Source organism: Tachypleus tridentatus, chromosome 8, assembly GCF_004210375.1.
Source record: "Tachypleus tridentatus isolate NWPU-2018 chromosome 8, ASM421037v1, whole genome shotgun sequence".
NCBI lineage: Eukaryota > Metazoa > Arthropoda > Merostomata > Xiphosura > Limulidae > Tachypleus > Tachypleus tridentatus.
The window spans coordinates 107,751,352-107,768,810 of NC_134832.1; the positions used below are offsets into that span (position 1 = coordinate 107,751,352).

General features: G+C 31.5%; 1 long non-coding RNA gene across 4 annotated transcripts; it reads right to left on the bottom strand.

Annotated features, from left to right (window-relative positions):
- Window positions 1-1,726: 1,726 nt before the first annotated feature.
- LOC143223161 (uncharacterized) lies at window positions 1,727-15,559 on the bottom strand. 4 transcript variants are annotated; one of them, XR_013012691.1, is made up of 6 exons: window positions 15,280-15,559; window positions 15,016-15,107; window positions 14,294-14,444; window positions 10,885-11,176; window positions 9,566-9,669; window positions 1,727-2,073 (listed from the first exon to the last, which is right to left on the bottom strand). It is a non-coding gene; the product is annotated as an uncharacterized LOC143223161 (long non-coding RNA). The 4 variants fall into 4 exon arrangements; XR_013012690.1 differs by lacking the exon at window positions 14,294-14,444; XR_013012689.1 differs by having other exon boundaries at window positions 15,016-15,559.
- Window positions 15,560-17,459: the final 1,900 nt, after the last annotated feature.

Consider the following 17,459-nt stretch of genomic DNA (forward strand, 5'->3'; position numbering starts at 1 on the left):
CTAATGTTGACGATTAAATTGGAAAATGCAAACAAAGCAATAAAATAAAAAGGCTTAAGCAGTTATAAATGAATGTAAATAATACTTCAAAAATCCAATGACATTGTCTTACAAAACCTTTTGCAAAACGTTTTTTTTTTAAACTGATTTTTTTTTTTTTTTGCAATAGCTTTCTTGTTGTTTGTAGTTGCATCTGTTTCTCCATTTGTGGTTGACTGTCATCATCTACAAGTCTTATTAAATTATACATAAACTGTACAATATGCAACAAGCAACTATGGCTTTAGTAAATTTATCACCCACTCTAGCTATCATTTAACTTTATGTAATGGCAGTAATATATTCAGAATTAAGCAACATGCAATGTAAAATATCATGAAAAGAAAAATAATGTAAGCACCAACTGGTGATGTAATTAGTGTGTAATGAATACATTCCTTCATCTAGAGAAATAATTGTGACTGTGGTTATGTTCACTTTCAGTAAGTTTGATTGGCATAAGTTAATCAGTCATAAATTAGTAAATTAAAAGATACATGTAGATTACACAACTTTATAAACAGGAACTAGGGGCCTTAAGAGCACTAACTAGGAAGAAAAGTGGAATTTGAAATATGCAGTGGGCACAGCACACGTAACCAACTGTATTTATGTACAACATTGTGCTGAGCAATAAATAAATCTCCAGTGTTCAACAGTTCTTTTAACCATTTATGAAAAAGAAAATTATGTGAAGAGTAATAATGTTGTGAAGGTAACACGTACACGTGCCTTTCCATTGTAAAGGTATTGTGTGTGCTAATCAATTAATGAGTCCATTGATTAATTGATTAGCAACAGCAAGTAACAGTAATTGTCCAAGTGTAGTAATACTTTAATACTTTTAAAGTAACATTAACTGGTATGAACATGAAACATTAAGTTAGTCTACAATATAATAAGGAAAGAATAGCTATAGAAATTACAATATATCTGAAAATGTGAAAATGAATTAAGGAACTGGATTTATGCAAATGCTCTTTCATTCCATCTTTCACTTCCAGTCTTAACTTCAGACTTTATTACTAATAGTAATAGTACTAGAATAAGATGCAGGTTAATGATATGAAATAAATACTTATTTGACCATTATACATAATTACTTTTCATGCAATTACAAAAACAGTAAAGGTTTTCAACTACATTTTTATAGCAAAAAGCTCCTTAAATACCAAAATTTTTAGCTTAAAATTTAATTGTTTAACAATGTTAATGCAAACATTAAGGTTAAGCCAGTTCTCAAAACAATTAAAGCACTGTCATTCTGGGTATTTAAACTGAGGTTAAATTTTTTGATAATTTATTTTTCAAAAAAGGCCTTAGTTCAGGCTATTCTGCAGAATGCAAGCTCTCTATATAAACATCATTCTTCTACATCAAGAGTGCCCTATTCCACTTAGAAAAAAGTGACTAAGCTTTAACCTTTGACAACTTTACTGAAGGGTGGATGGGGTGAGGTCACTACTGCAGTTAATCCCTCAAAGGTTACTGACCTGAACGTTGATAAAAACCATTGAGTGTTAAAACAAAAGCTAATAACGGTTATACAATTATTTCTTGAGTATACTACTACTACTGCAATTCGTATTCAGCCTGCAAGCACTTTGCATACAAGAATGTAAACTTTAGGTACCAGTTGTAACTTCTGCTATTTTTAACATAAAATTGCAAAAATCATCTCTTTTCCTTCTTTTCTTTCAGTTCCAGTCCAGATTTTCAAGTGTGAAGACACTTATTATCATGCTCGGAAGACTTTGACTTACTACACTTATTTTACATTGTTTTGTTCTTTCTAGCAGGTACCGCCTCAGTTTTTTGAAGAACTTGAAAGAATTACGACTTTTCCCACTCCACAAAATACAAACCAGGAGTGTCCACTAGATCCTTCTGGCCCACCCATGACCTCTAATGAACTAACAACTCTACCTGAAATAGCCATGAATGACTACTTTGGAAAACACGTCCACGAGAGGCCACCAATGCTCACTCCATCTCTGACACCAACTCCTCTTGGTGATGATGAAGGCTGTAAGACTGTAAAAAAGAGTAAGAAGACACCCAAAGCAAGTTCAGTCATGGATAATAATAAGGATAACAATAAGGTCACACTCTTCACCAACAATACAACACAAAACACCACCTCTGATAAGAAATATACAATCCCTGCACTCATAATTGAAAGTATTGCTCTTTCGCTTTGGATCCTGGAAATAGTCAATGAAATTAGACAACTATTCACTGGATTAAACTTTAAGGATTTTCGTAGACTCCTGAAAGGAGGCATCTCACTTAAATGCAGCTCCTTAAAAGACTATACCCACTTGCCCAACAATGCTTTCTAAGGGAATACCAAGATCCACCCACCTAATATCACACAAATTACCCAGCAATCATTATCAAAGGTGTTGATTCAACATCGAAGATAACAAAATCATAAAAGAAATAAATGCCACTGGTTTTAAAAACACCAAATCTGAATGCATAATTTCATACTGACTGAAACTAAAAGCACCACTAGTCAAAGTAACTACTGATAACAAAAATGATCATAATTAACTTCTAAAGGACAGTTGTACACTTTTTTCAAAAACATTACACAGAACTGGCAGAAACACCAATAAAACAATGATATAAGTGGCAAAAGTTCAGACACAAGCTATTTGGCACTGCCCCCTAATAAATGTATCAGAAGCTCAGGCCCTCCATGATGTTGATAACTGCCCCAAGAAACCCAACGAGGTCGCATGCACTAACTGCTAGGGCACAATCAATTAATCTGTGTACCACTTTCTAAAAGTTTTACTGGTAACCTAGTCATGTTAAAAATAGGAAAAGAACATTGAGAGAAGAAAACAGAATTAACGAAGAATGGGAATTGCTGTGGAAGATAAAATGATGTGTTTGCTCTGCAACTCTATAACTGCAACAGGAAGAAATACAATGCATATCAGCATTATGTAACTCGTAAGGACCACAAATATTCTAAACTGAAAGGAGGAACCCAAAAGTCTACGCTTAAAAAAATGAAAGATGCAAAGCAGCAGCAGCAAGTATTCAAAATGATGATAGAACCAGTATTGAAATCACTGAAGCAACTTAGAAAGTAGCATATATACTGGGAAGAAGAGGTAAGCCTTTTAGTGATGTGGAAATTATAAAAAAATGCATTGTTAAAGTTGGAGAATGTTTAGATTCAGATAAGGTGAATAAGTACAACTACCTTTTCAAGAAGGACCATAAATGATAGGCAACATGAATTAGCCCTCAATGCAACAGAAAAACTTCATACAATATGCCAAAGCAAATATATTTACTATTTGATTGTTTGGATGAATCACCTGACATTACTGACTCAGCAACAAGTGTTATTTTTTTTATTTGTGTTACAACTGCAGAGTTTCATTGCCATGTGTACCCTTTATTGCAAGGCCAAGTGGAACTGACATCTTCACTATCTTTAAAGAAAAATGAATGTATGTAATTTAGTAAGTGTATGCACAGATTGTGCATCTTCTATGAGAGGAAAAGGTGAAGGATTTGTATCGTTACAACAAAAAGATGCTTTTCCTTTAATTGTTTTTTACATGAACAGAATCTCTGGGCCAAATTTACCATTTTAAATAATACATTAAATAAAGTTATAGGTATTGTTAACTAATGTTAACACTCAAGCAAATGCATCACATCATCACCAATTTTGCAACATGTTTCATCATCATGATGAAACATTCACTGTGGTTATCACAAAGACAAATACTTGTCAAACTTTTATCTGTGCAAAAAGTCACAAAGTTTTTTGAGGAACTGAATCACCACATGAAATGTCAAAAGAGGATTTCTACATAAATACTGCATTTTTGTGTGATATAATGTCAAAGCAAAATGATCTGAATATTTTTTTGAAAGGTAAAACTAAATCAATATATGATGTGGCTGAAAGTTCAGGCATTTCAGAAAAAAAAACTGACCTTTTTCAAAACTCTCCTTACCCAGTCGAAACTTTCAGTTCAGCACTTTCCTGAATTAACAAAAGTAATTAATAAACACGATAAAATCAAATCATTAAGGAACTGTGGCATGAAAGAATACACAGCTTTTCTTGACTTTCTGACTGAGAACACAATAAGAGATTTGTAGATTTTGAGAAATATGATCCCACATTGAAAGTAGCTTTTCAGCCACACCTGATCAATGTCTTCAAAGCACCTAATGACTTACAGATTGAGCTCTAAGAAGATAATATTCTGAAGCCTCAATTTGACACTAAGAAGGTTTCCATTGACACATGGAAAAATACTGTTGAATAACCATGTCTACATCAGCCTGCTAGTCAAATACTGTGTTGTTTTGGCACAACCCACTGTTGTGAATAAATATTTTCATTTATGACACAAAATAAAATGCATCTGAAATCTCAGATAACAGATATTTACATGGAGGACCAATTAAAGCTGCAGTCAAAGATGTTGGAACGAAATATCTGATTCCTATCCCACAATAAGGAGTCACAAAAAGTCATTAAATGGTTTGTTGTCTAAGTTCTCCACTTTTATTAGTTCTATTGTCAACTTTTGAAACAAATGTCTTTTCTGAATTTTTATTTTGCTTAAAGACCTCATATAATAGCAGACTTTAATTAAAATTAGTCATTATGTGTACAAAACTATAAAAGTTTGATGTATATGATAAATTATCAACATGTGGCTTAATGGAATCTGGGTTAAATAAAATGTGTCCTTCCAATGTAAAAGTGTTCCCCACCTCTGGATTAAGAGAATCTATGCGAAAATCAAACACATCAAATTACTTAAAAAAACAAACTGGTTAGATTTCTGTAATTCCCTACAACTTGCTCATACCAAACATCAATATGTCAGGAAAAAATTCAAATGCTTAACCTCCAACAAAAACCAGACTTTTCAACCCATAACTTACAACAATAATACAGCTAGAACAGACTCCGACAAAACCAACCTTCTCATAGATTATTATAAAAACTACTTCAACAACCTAATCTCCCCAAACTTTGACACTGAACACCATACCAAAATAAACAATTTTATAACTTCCAAATTCACACTTTTCACCCAATACTTTTCAATCAACTTTTTTCATGATAACACTTACTATACACAAAAAACCATTAACAGAAAAAATAATTAATAAACTCAAAATAATAATCAAATATCTTAAAAACTCTGCTCCTGGCCATAAAGGAGTAAGAAACATTATTCTCAAACACAGTTCAATCTACTTCTCCTTCATCTTACAATCATTATGAACTTTTCTCTCTTAAGTGGATACCACTCAGGTATTGGGAAAAAAAAGCTATCATTACTGTTATACCACAAAAAACAAAGAGATCCAATCCTGATAAATTTTGCCCCTTCAGCTTGACAATCTGCTTGGGCAAACTAATGGATAAAATTATCTACAATAGACTTATTTTTCTGTGAATCAAGCAACATTCTTTCAGAATACCAAAACATCTAAAAAAAAAAATAGACAAACAATGGACCATGTTGCATGACTTGCCAAATTCATTTATAAGTCTTTCAACAACAAAACTATGGTCTGTTGGTTCATATTAATCATTAGTATTCATTGTATTCAATATTCTTATAGATTACTTTTGATTCTTTTTTGGGAAGAAAAATTCACCAGTTCTCCAGAAACATTAGTGCATTTTGATTGATTGACGGATTGACTATATAGTAAAGTGAGCTCCTATAGCACAATTAAGATAACAGCCATTTCAGGGCTACCACACCTTCAAAAATTCAGATTTACAGCCCCACAGCATGGATGTAAAGAGATGGCCACAGCTTATTACAAAGCCATCTGTGAAGCAGGTACTGCCCACGATGTCACAAAGCAGTTCTGAGCCACTACAAAAGCTATTCTTAAAGTCTCAGCAGAGGTGTCTGCCCTCCAAAACTCTCTGCTCTCTTCAGACTCAAAGTGAATGGTGTAATGACCTTCAAGACTCATCAGACCAATGCTCCACGTCAGACAAGTCACCTTAACCACAGCCACTTACCTCCAATAAGAAGTCACTGACCTAAGGGTCAAGGAAACAGTGTAACCCCTTAGGCAAGTAGCAATGGTGAATCTGCACCAACCACCACCGTCATGGAGCCAACAAACAAGCAATATAAACCTACAAAAACATCCCGAGGTATTATTGTCGAATATATACCACCAACCTTCCAACAACCTGATATTGCCAAGGAATTAAAAAACCTTTACCCTTAGGTTTCCTTTGCAGGTGTCAGACGACTACTCAAAGGAAGCAAGGTGATAAAGACAACACACCTGTGGCTCTACATAATACTCACGAAGCCATGGCCAATGTCAGCTTTTAACAGAATAACACTTTCAGTACATTTCTATAGCAGCACCACCCAAATCTGTTGTGGTTATTTGTGGAGTTCAGATTAGCATCTCAGTAGACGAAATATGCAAGGAGCTTAAACTTCAAGAACTGGAGCCACTTAACATTGAATGTATTCAGTCATTCAAATATACACGTAAAGTAACTCCTTTAAATTGCTTAGCTTCACAGGACAAAGTATGTAAAAAATAGTGGATTGATAAGTGTCACCCTTACTGTAACAGTTTCTTATCATTCTTACAATAACATATTAATAATTCAATGTGTGTATATAAGGAAATGATGAATGAACAGCTAGAATGAGCATGTAGAATCCTCTTCTATATGTTAATATATGGTTATACCTTTGTGACACAGATGTGTAAGGTTTCTTGATGCTTTGTAGGTATGTTTTCTTGGTGGGCTGCTTTGAAATGTAAAAATATTGCCACATTTATTTAGCTTTTCCTTTCCAATATCACAGATCAGTGGTTCCCAACCTTTTTTATGTCCCACACCCTTAAAAAATTTTAATATGTTCTCGCACCCCTCACAGTAATTATTTATTTAAGAATAAAGGTAAAGGTGGCCAAAACAAATGTTATCTCGCACCCCCTGGATGGGAACCACTGTCATAGATGAACTTGTCATGTGAATTTTAACGTCTTTAGTGTAAAGTTTTATACAAAACCTTTCGCAATTTTCATTTCTTTCTTGCATTGCTCTTTGCCAATAACTTATTACTGGAAAGAACTGCATGCTGTAAATCATTTTTGTGTTGATATTTGCAGTGAGTGCCACGTAAACATCTTACGCCACTTCAAAACGTAATACAACATATTGTGTATATTGGAGAATTTAAAAAAAAAACATTACAAAATAGTGGATATAAGTAGATACAAGGGGCTTAGCTCAAGTGTTAGAGTGCTTGCTTAGGAAGAAGACATTTTTTCTTGAGTGGTGAGTTCTTGCGTTAAAAAGTAATAACCTAAAGGACTTTTATTTCTAAACATTTGTTTTAAGTTTAATACCTCTGAACTATCAGATGCACAAAATATGTATAGATATGGGCATCAATGTGGGGAGAAAATTATTACCAAGGGGCAGAATTATAAATAAAGTGGTGACAGTGTCTGTATTCAGTGTACCACCATATATTGACAATAACCAGATAGTTAAAAATATTGCAGAATTTGAATGCCATTTTAGATAAAATAGAAGCAACAAAAATACACTGGAAGAAAGCTAAGGTGTACACAGATGCTGGAATATTTTGAGTGGTATTCCCACCAGGCAAGTCATCATTACCATATGCGATAAAATTAAGAGATCCATTACTTCATATTGGTTATTACAACATTAAACATTACGACCAACACAAAGTCTGTAATTTATGTTTATCAGAAAATCATATTTTCAGTGACTGCCCTGAATTCAAATGATACATTTGTAATAAACAAGGACATATGGACAGAAGATGTAATAATTATTACTTTAAGACTTGTAACACAAAATTCTGAACATCTTTGTTTAAATTGTCCAAAATCAGAAGTGATTGGAATGTGGACTAGTTGGAATGCAAGAAAAAAGACCCATAGAGAAAGTGAAAATTATCAACAGTGACTCTGAGAGAACAAATCAAGGAAGTGTAGAAGAAAATGAAATTAATATGTTGAATAAGAGTGGTGATACAAAGAAACAGAATGGTGAGCTCTCTAATGTACAGAATACCACATTTGAATAGAGGTACATTCATCACTTACAGAAATTAAGGAAAGGTTAATGGAAGAGTCAGAGGATGATGTGACAGATACTGTATTGGTTTCTGAAGCAAGAAGTGACTAGAGAACAGATATGGGCAGTGTCTATAGCTCTACAAAGGATATACTAGTTCAGTATACTGGAAAAAGGGTAAGAACAAGGAAGGTTGAAAAGATAGAGGACTTTCATACTACAAACAAAATGAGTAAATGAATGAAAACTAAAATCACCAAGGGTAAGATGGCTCTGAAAAGGAAGTTATTTAATTATCTAGAATAATAATGCCCTCCACTGATACATAATTGTCCATATACAAATATAAAATATTTGTGTAGGTAAAAGTAAGTATACTATAAATAGGTTGAAACATTGGTTTATCTCTATAATGATACAACATCTCATGTGTACAAGAAAGACATTGGAATAATGATGACATTCCAGAGGTTAAAAACATATGGAATTTTAATATATATAATGATTTTTGTCTTGACAGTAGAAATGGGGTATCTATATTAGTTAAAAAAAATGCATATTACAGTTAATGTATGTAATGAGAATAATAATGGTTGTACACTGGGTATAGACTTTATAATATAGGATGTACCAGTATCTGTATGAAACATTTACAGACAATGTTTCCCATGTGCAATACCTATTTTTTCAAGAATCACAGACAAAACTACCTAAGAACAAAATGACAGTCCTGGTGGGGAATTTTAACTGCATTTTGGAAACATCTAAAAGAAGATCCCTCAAATTATTAATACTATAGATTCTGAATTAGTCTAATTGATGGCATGAGCCAATATAATTTAGTGGTACTGTGGAGAAAATGTCTCTCCATTGAGAAACAATATACATGAAAAAGAATCTATCACAATAAAATTATTCAGTTGAGGATAGATAAAATTTTACCTTCCAATAACAATGTGTAAATTATGTGAAATATTGTTATATCACTTCATGCATGTTCACCAACCATGACACAGTAACATGCAATTCTAATTTTCATTGGTTACCCTGAGGACCTGGAATTTGGATTCTTAATAATTCATTCTTAAGAGATGAGGAGTATCAAAAGATTATAAACTGAATCATTAATATTGAAGTAAAGCTTATCAGTAAATATAATTCAATAATGGAATGGTTGGAACAAGTAAAACACAAACTTGTAGCATATATTATTCTATCCAAAGAAAATCTTTGACAAAAGAAAAGGTTAATAAAATTATATTTATGTCTGGAGAAGACCAAATAAACAAAAGATACTGAAATAATTAAGGACATAGAATAAAAAATAGTAAGAATCAAATATGAGAAAACAGAGTTGAACAGCAAAGACAGGGAAAAAAAATTAAAAATGATAAACTATTAAAACATTTTAATAATCACCTTTTTAACAAATCTTGATTTGAACTAAGTAATTCTTGTTTATCACCACCTTTAACACACCATCTAACAGTTTCCACTCATTACAAAGTTGTTACTCATCCTCTCTGAAAATAAATAAAGTACAATATCATCAAATGAACAGAATTATACATGATTGATTTCAAATTTCAATTCAGACACCCTGTTAATACCAGAAATTTAATCAATATTTATGTATGTTAAAAGTACAAGATAAATAAGTTGAAAGCAGGAAAGAAGATGTAATAAAGTAATTAAAACACCTTTATCAAACTATGAAGAATTAAAACGTGTATTATACACCAAACAGTCTTTAATATCTGATAATATTGTTTAACTTATTTTTTTCTGACAGCTATCAAAAATTGTTTGGTGTATAATTTATTTATGAATGAATATTTCATGATTGTCTTTTCCCCTAACAACAGAGTCAAAAGCAACTATATTAAAAGCAATAATTATGACAAGTGTGGGCTTGTAACTCAATAAGAATTGTAAGTTATGTTTATAATTCATTGATGTTGAAGCTATTGAATGTCTTGTGGAAACTACTGATGTCAAAAGTTAGAGATTTCTTGAAAGCTTAAGTAATAGATATATAAATAGCAGCAAGAAGAAGAAGAAAAGAACAGAAGAGAGTAAAGTCACTGGAAGAAGCTCAGTCAGAGAAAAGATAAATGCAAAGGTAATCACTGTAGGAGTACAAGGCCTAATGGTTGATATGACAGGATTAAAAATTTCAAAGAGATAAGAAGAAGAACATGTTATTTCATGGTGTTCTAAAGCAACTAAATCAGCCTGAGTAGTTTACCTTTTCATTTTTCACCAACAATTCACAAACACCTACCGTTGAAGAATTCTTAGCCCAACACACCCATATATAAACTTTAATATGTACTACTAGAATAATAAGCACTTGACAAAAAAGTACAATTTTTTGTGAAATATGCATGTTCACTTCTTGCAAAATTAATGAAAATGAATAATTTTTTTATACTCCATAGATATTATGTTTGCTACATTTATATAAATATGAATCATATTTATAGATGAACAATTTCTTTTATTGTACATTCAGTTTAAATACAAAACTACAGGTTAACAATCAGCTGACTAAGTTAAAGATATATTAAATAAAAATAATATTAAACAAGATGGCAGGCCATCAATCCATTAAAATCTTAGATGTTACTAGCTATGAAGAAAATGCTGCTGCTTTAAAAAAAAAAAATAGTTGGCAAGTTGGGAAATAAATGGCAGATGGTTTTTACTTATAGGAAGTGCATGTAAATTATCATTACCTGAATTATAAGTCTGATGGGAATAATTTTAATAGTGTTATAGAAGAAAAGAATCTTGGTGTTGAGGTTCTTCAGTCTCAAGCCATCCAAGCAATGTGTTGTTGCAAGTTGCAGGACAAATAGTATTTTAGGTTTTATTTATAGAAATGTTGAAATATAAAGTCTATAGAGGTTATAATTTCTTTGTATAGGTCACCAGTTAGGTCATATTTGAAATACCGTGTCTTGGGCTTCTTATCTTTGAAACAACATTGAAGTGTTGAAAGGGTTCTGATGGCTACTTGGCTGATACCTGAAATGTAAAAGTTATCATAAGAGAAAAGGTGAAAATCTCTGAATTTTTTTTTCTTTTGAAGAAACAAAGTTAGGGGGACTGAGGTGTTTAAGGTTTTTATGGAACTGGTCATGTTGAGGCATCATGCCTTTTTCACATGTAATGGTTAGTGTTATAGGACTAGGGAACACAAATATACATTTTGGGAGGGCAAGAGTTATCTTCACTGAGATTGTTTTTATAATGGGTAGTCAGCATTTAGAAAGGATTGCCTTCAATGTGATGGATGTAATAAATGTAAGGAAGTTTACAAGAAAAGCTGGTGATATTTAAATAATAGACATTGGCTCTGAGTGTTTTGTATTAAAATTTACTTCAGTGGATGGGATGACTTAGATGAACCTATAGTTCACTTATGTTCTTCAAGTATATATGTATATAGTTAGTTATTTAACCACCCAAGGTTTACAAAAATTTAAACAAACAGTTCACACTACATCACAAGTTTAAAGCTCTAACCTGAGTGTAATTTTCTTGGAAAGAAAGGCTTACATATGTTTTTGAAGTTTAAATAAATTACAGGAAATATTCAAGTTCTTATTGCCAATATACTATGGAATAAAATTTTTTCCAGATTCCTAAAAATTCTGAGTATTTGAATCAAGCTTCACGAAATATTTATGTGCCTCAGAAATTACTTTGATTAAACTCTTTATGTTTTGTGCCAGATTTCATTCAAGTAGCTAGAGCACCATGTCTCTGCACACTAAGTTTAACTTTCAGTACTAAAGTTCTTCAACTCAATTTGTTATTTTCATTACGTGTATATCTAACATACATCTGAAGCTTTAAAGTTTAATCAGTATTCACATTTTAATCATTCTATTTCCCTTATTACTAATATTTCAAAAATGACATGTTTACAGACCATTTTGACACTAGTATATCAGCACTGCAGATAAGAATTGTGCTGGTGTAATTCCTAACCAAAAATGAGCCATGTATAGCCTTAAAAAATACTGAGATGTTGTTTTACTGTCATATAAAAACAAATGCAGCTACTGCCACTTTAACAGTAGTACAGTAATTAATGGGTGCATTATTATAAATTTCTGTAGTTCTGCACAAGATATGTGTATAGTTCACACACTAGTGCTGTAAAAATAAGGCTTTTTAACCACCTGAAGTTTCTAGTGATGCACTTGTGAATGATAGTTTTGTGTAAAAAAATGAATGAAAAAGTTAAAATGTTATTTGTGTTATAACTACATCTGATAAACTAATTTACTAATTTAATTCTATACCAAATCCAACCTTCTGAAGTAATAAAATAATTCATAATTAGTTAAATTGCCTTTTATTCCTAAAATGTTACTGCTGCATTTTATAAAAAAATTTAAAATAACTTCCACTGGCAGAATTCTGGAAGGGATCACTCCTTATAGAAAAAAAATTTATCTGGATCACTGCTATATCAATTTCTTGTCATGGTCAATATACAATAGTTTAATGCTCAGTAAAACAACCATTATTCAAATTTTACTTGCACATCTCAAAAACAAATTTCCCTGAGAAGCAGACAACATTTGAAGTCATACTATAATAGCTGATATGAAATTCTAAGAAATTTCAAAATGATGTAAGTAACACATACAAATTCCAAAATTTTCAAGGATATATATATACACACACACACACACACACAAAAACTGTGTCACTACAACTTTCTCAAAAATCATTGGAACTAGGCCACCATGGTATGCAAGTGAGCCCTGAACTGGATAGAATATGGAACCTTTTTATTTTTGTACAGAAAGTATGCAAGTTAAAATTTATCTTCTGTCAAATTATTTTTAACTTTGTAAAATGTTTGTTGTAAAAAAGAAGAGAGATAAACAGTATTAACTCAAAACTGATTAAATAGTTAACTCAATATTAGGAAAGGAGAAAAGGAAAGCAGCAAATTGAAGGGACAAATTTGGAAAATCAAAATGGCACTCATCTCAGGTTCTTGAAATTAAGAGTTAAGAGAGACTAACATTGGAATAAATCAAAACATTAATGCTGTTAAAAGTGGTGAAAAGATCAGTTATAAAATCATTCTGTGCTGTTTCAAAATTCAAGAAATCACAGATTTTGTGACAAAGACAGTTATAAAGACAAAACAGAGAGAAAGCAAAAATACATGCACATTTGATTTGGGCAGTCCAGTTAATTGGACAAAACCAACTCAAAGGAACATCACCCACTAATCACAATAGGTCCAATACAGCTGTCCAAATTTAACTTTTCTCAAAGGCATATTATATCAGCTGTATTATCAAGCAGTTGAAAAATAATGGTCTTGAGATTTAACAAGCTAATCCACAACTACAAAAAATAAGAGATTTCCTAAATCAGTGTAGAACTGATGAAGATGTTACCATATGTATGCTACATTAAAGGCAATAATGGATCTGAAAAGTGTTACAGGAATAATAGAAATCACAACAATGAAACTTTTGCTCACAAAACAAAAAAGCAGATATTTTATATGAAAGTTGCAATGAAGCTTTTCAGAAAAATTTAACAGTCAAATCAGTCAACTTAACCATTAAGTCCATAATATACAAATTTCAGTAACAAAAGGAACACAGCTAATTATTAATTTTCTGTAATGTAGTGCTGACTTGTTGAAAATTAGCTCAAAAGATTTGCTGAAAAACTGCATAAATCTTAAGTAAGCTTATCAACCAAGTGGCACGTTACAGGTCCTTTCATGAAGAGTGACGAATATGAATTTCTTAGAAAATACCTACCTTGTTATATATCAGAATATGTTGGCAAGAACAAATTAACATCATCCCATTCCAACAACTTTGTCACACTGAAAATTCTGCTGACCTAACCATTACTATTTTGTTGAAGAAGTATAATTTTTTCAAAAACAAAAGTACTGATTACAACCTATTTGAGTTCAACCATGACAGAACCAGAACTGGCTGTACTAACAATTTCAAATGAGTATGATTTTGTACAAACAAAAAGTTGTACTTTAGAAATAATTTAACATGATTTATTCAACCTCTGTATATGAGAAACGATACATTTTACCAACAGTATTAGAAAATATGTACTGTTCTCTAATATTTATACCTGCAGTCCTGTCGTTTCTTCCCAAAGCACTTGCTACTTGCTCAGTTGTTAATGAGTTGTTATTGGTGAGACATAGAAATTATAACTCTAAGATTCCGGAATCAATTCCTTTTGTTTATGTAACGCAGATGGCTCATTCTGCAATATTGCGCTTAAAATAAAACAAATGAATAAATAATATAGATTAATATTTTGAGAAATATTGCATGGTAGATTTTCCCATACCAAAAAATACTAAACAGTTTCTAAACATCCAATACCCTTAAATAACACTACGTTCTGAAAAACCTTATCTTAAAAATAACATTATTCTTTTTGTCTCTATTAACATCTTTATAGTTTGGTACTGAAAATAAAGTTTAAGAAAACAACATTTTGATATTGTGTTGATCATAAGATCATTAAACAACAACGAGGTATGTAAATCTTGGCATGTATTTCAGAAAGTAATAGACTATATTACTAAAACAGAAAGATTATGATACTATTAATAATGAACAGGCAAATCTTAAGTTTCTAGTAGACAACTACTGCAATAAAGTGTTTTTATATATATAAGCATGTAATAGATTGTACAGTGAGAATTAAAATATCTAAAAAACTCGTTAACAGATAATAACTTCAAACGAAGCTCGATCGAAGTTACTGTTATGAACAAACATGACGTTTACTGTCATAAAAATTATCTGATTTCCTACCTGCTTAAGAAAAAACAAACTCACCAATCTAGGATGTGCACAATTATCGTCAGTGTATGCTCTTGAACTATATTATTCAATGATACCTTAACGTCTTCTTCCAATCAAGTCTCGATCTACAAACCAGGATTGATAAAAAAAAAGTGTGGAGCATGCGTGGAATGTTAAAGAAACAAACGTCACAATTTTACAACGAAGTGGTCGTACTGTGGTAACAAGAATATGTTTAAAACACTACTAAGCTATTATAAGCGCCTAGGCTTGGTAACATATAAGATTTATAATTACATTTTCATCATAACGATTTTCATGATCCTCTGATATCACATGCTAAAAACATCTAGCTCTTTTGTCGAAATGCAGTTGTTCCCAAACTGTGGTTTTTCTGAATTTTTTTCTCGTTTGTTTGTTTGTTTTTGAATTTCGCTCAAAGATACACAAGGGCTATCTTCGCTACCCGTCCCTAATTCAGCAGTGTAAGATTACCGAAAGTAACTAGTCATCATCATCCACCCGTAAGTGAATACAGCAGATAGCCCTATGTGCCTATGCTATAAGAAGAACACCCACATACACGTATATGTATAATATAACCAATTTTAACGCTCGAGAACGCATGGCGTAATAAGTGGCACGCATGAACACCACTAAAAAGGAATTATAAACGTAATCTTTATTTGTGTTATTGTAACATAAAAACTATTGAATAATTAATTTACGAAGCAATAACTTTCATGTGCAATGTATTTAGTCCTAATTTTCTTCACTTAGGCGTTTTGATTGTATATTTGAAGGTCCACCTCGAAATATTGGATAATTTAAACATAAGACAATAAATCTGGTTTTTAACTTCAGTTCATTTCATTTTTTGTATACTTGGGTAAAAAGAAGTTGACAAAAACTATTTCCAAACCATAAACTTAGCTTAATATGTGATATTAAACTTTTATATTAGATATATCATTGGTATATTTGTTTGTTTTGAATTTCGCTCAAAGCTACACCCTGGCTATCTGCGCTCATGTATATCGTATACAACAATAAAAACAGCAAAGATAAATATATGGAACAATCCAAACTTGTATACATTTATTACAGAATTTATACTTTAGATAATACAGATAATTATGTTTTGGAATTGACGATACTAGATATTACTCAACAGTTCTCTGAAGAGCACTAATAAGTTCGATTATTAACAGTATATCTATTTATACTGTTTATTAGTAGCAATCAGCTTTTACGGTTACTAATTTTATGCATTTGTGGATGCTATGATTGACTGAATGCATTCTAAAATGTAAGCTTGATGTGAGGATACTATGTTTTCCTAAATATATGCTTAACCAAATGTTGAAATAAAAAAACTGCAACAATTTAGGACTTCTAACTGGAAGAATTAGTTACATTCATCTCAAGTACCAGCTTACCGATACCAACGGTATATTAATTTACATAAAACCCGTCTTTACACTGGATCGTCGAATAAATAAAATATAATATATACGTGCATTCGTGCCAGCTGTTGGTGTGAATCAATAATAGATATCTCTGCTTGTCTCATTTGAGTATTCTTAAAGTAGGTAGAAGGCGTAACTGTTTTTCAACACAAAAAGAATATTTACCAAAAAATAAAGATATACAAATTAAGAAATTCCGAGCTTCCTACCTTGATATGTTACAAAAGTTTTTTGTTTTTTTTTAAATTATCTGAACCAGTCGATAAACCGTATAAATAGGAAACCATTTCTACACATAAAATATTGATGTTGTCAAACTCTTTACCATAACACGAGAATGTGATCAAGTTGTTGCAATAATATCCAATTTCTCAACTGTATATCCAACCAACTTTTATTTCAAATGAAATAACTTTGAAAAAAGAAATGTTATTAATTGTCAATGGTAGGACTAGAGGAGCATCGGTACCGGAAGGGTAGGATTCATCTTCATGTAAGACAGTTTCTTATGTATTATGTGGCCCTTAGAATGGAATTACTTCACATGTGCTGGTAGTAGTAAATTTAAGGGAGAGTTTGATAATTAATGAAAAAATAAAAGACGTGTTTCAGAGTTTCTTTTCCTAAGTTTGTTTTGTGAATTGGATGGTTTAAAAGGACCAATATATTACTCTTTAACTGCTATGTTAAATTTCAAAATATTGTTTAAAAACTATAGTCTATTTATTTCTCATCATTTCCTTGATTTGGTTTTTTTTATCAGGTCTTTCATTTCTTATTGAGGTGTATGAAAAATAAAATATGTTTTTTATTTTCGTCTCATAATTGCAATGCAAAAAGTAGACCAACTGATTTATGGTAAAAAAATGTTTGTTTATGTTTTGTTTTATTATTAATAGGTTTAAGGGGTTGTTTATGGTTAGCGTATGAGGATGCATGTTGGAAAATCCAAAGTTCGAGCTCTAAACACGTTCTTTTCTATCAGCTCTGTATGTGTGAAAAATGAAA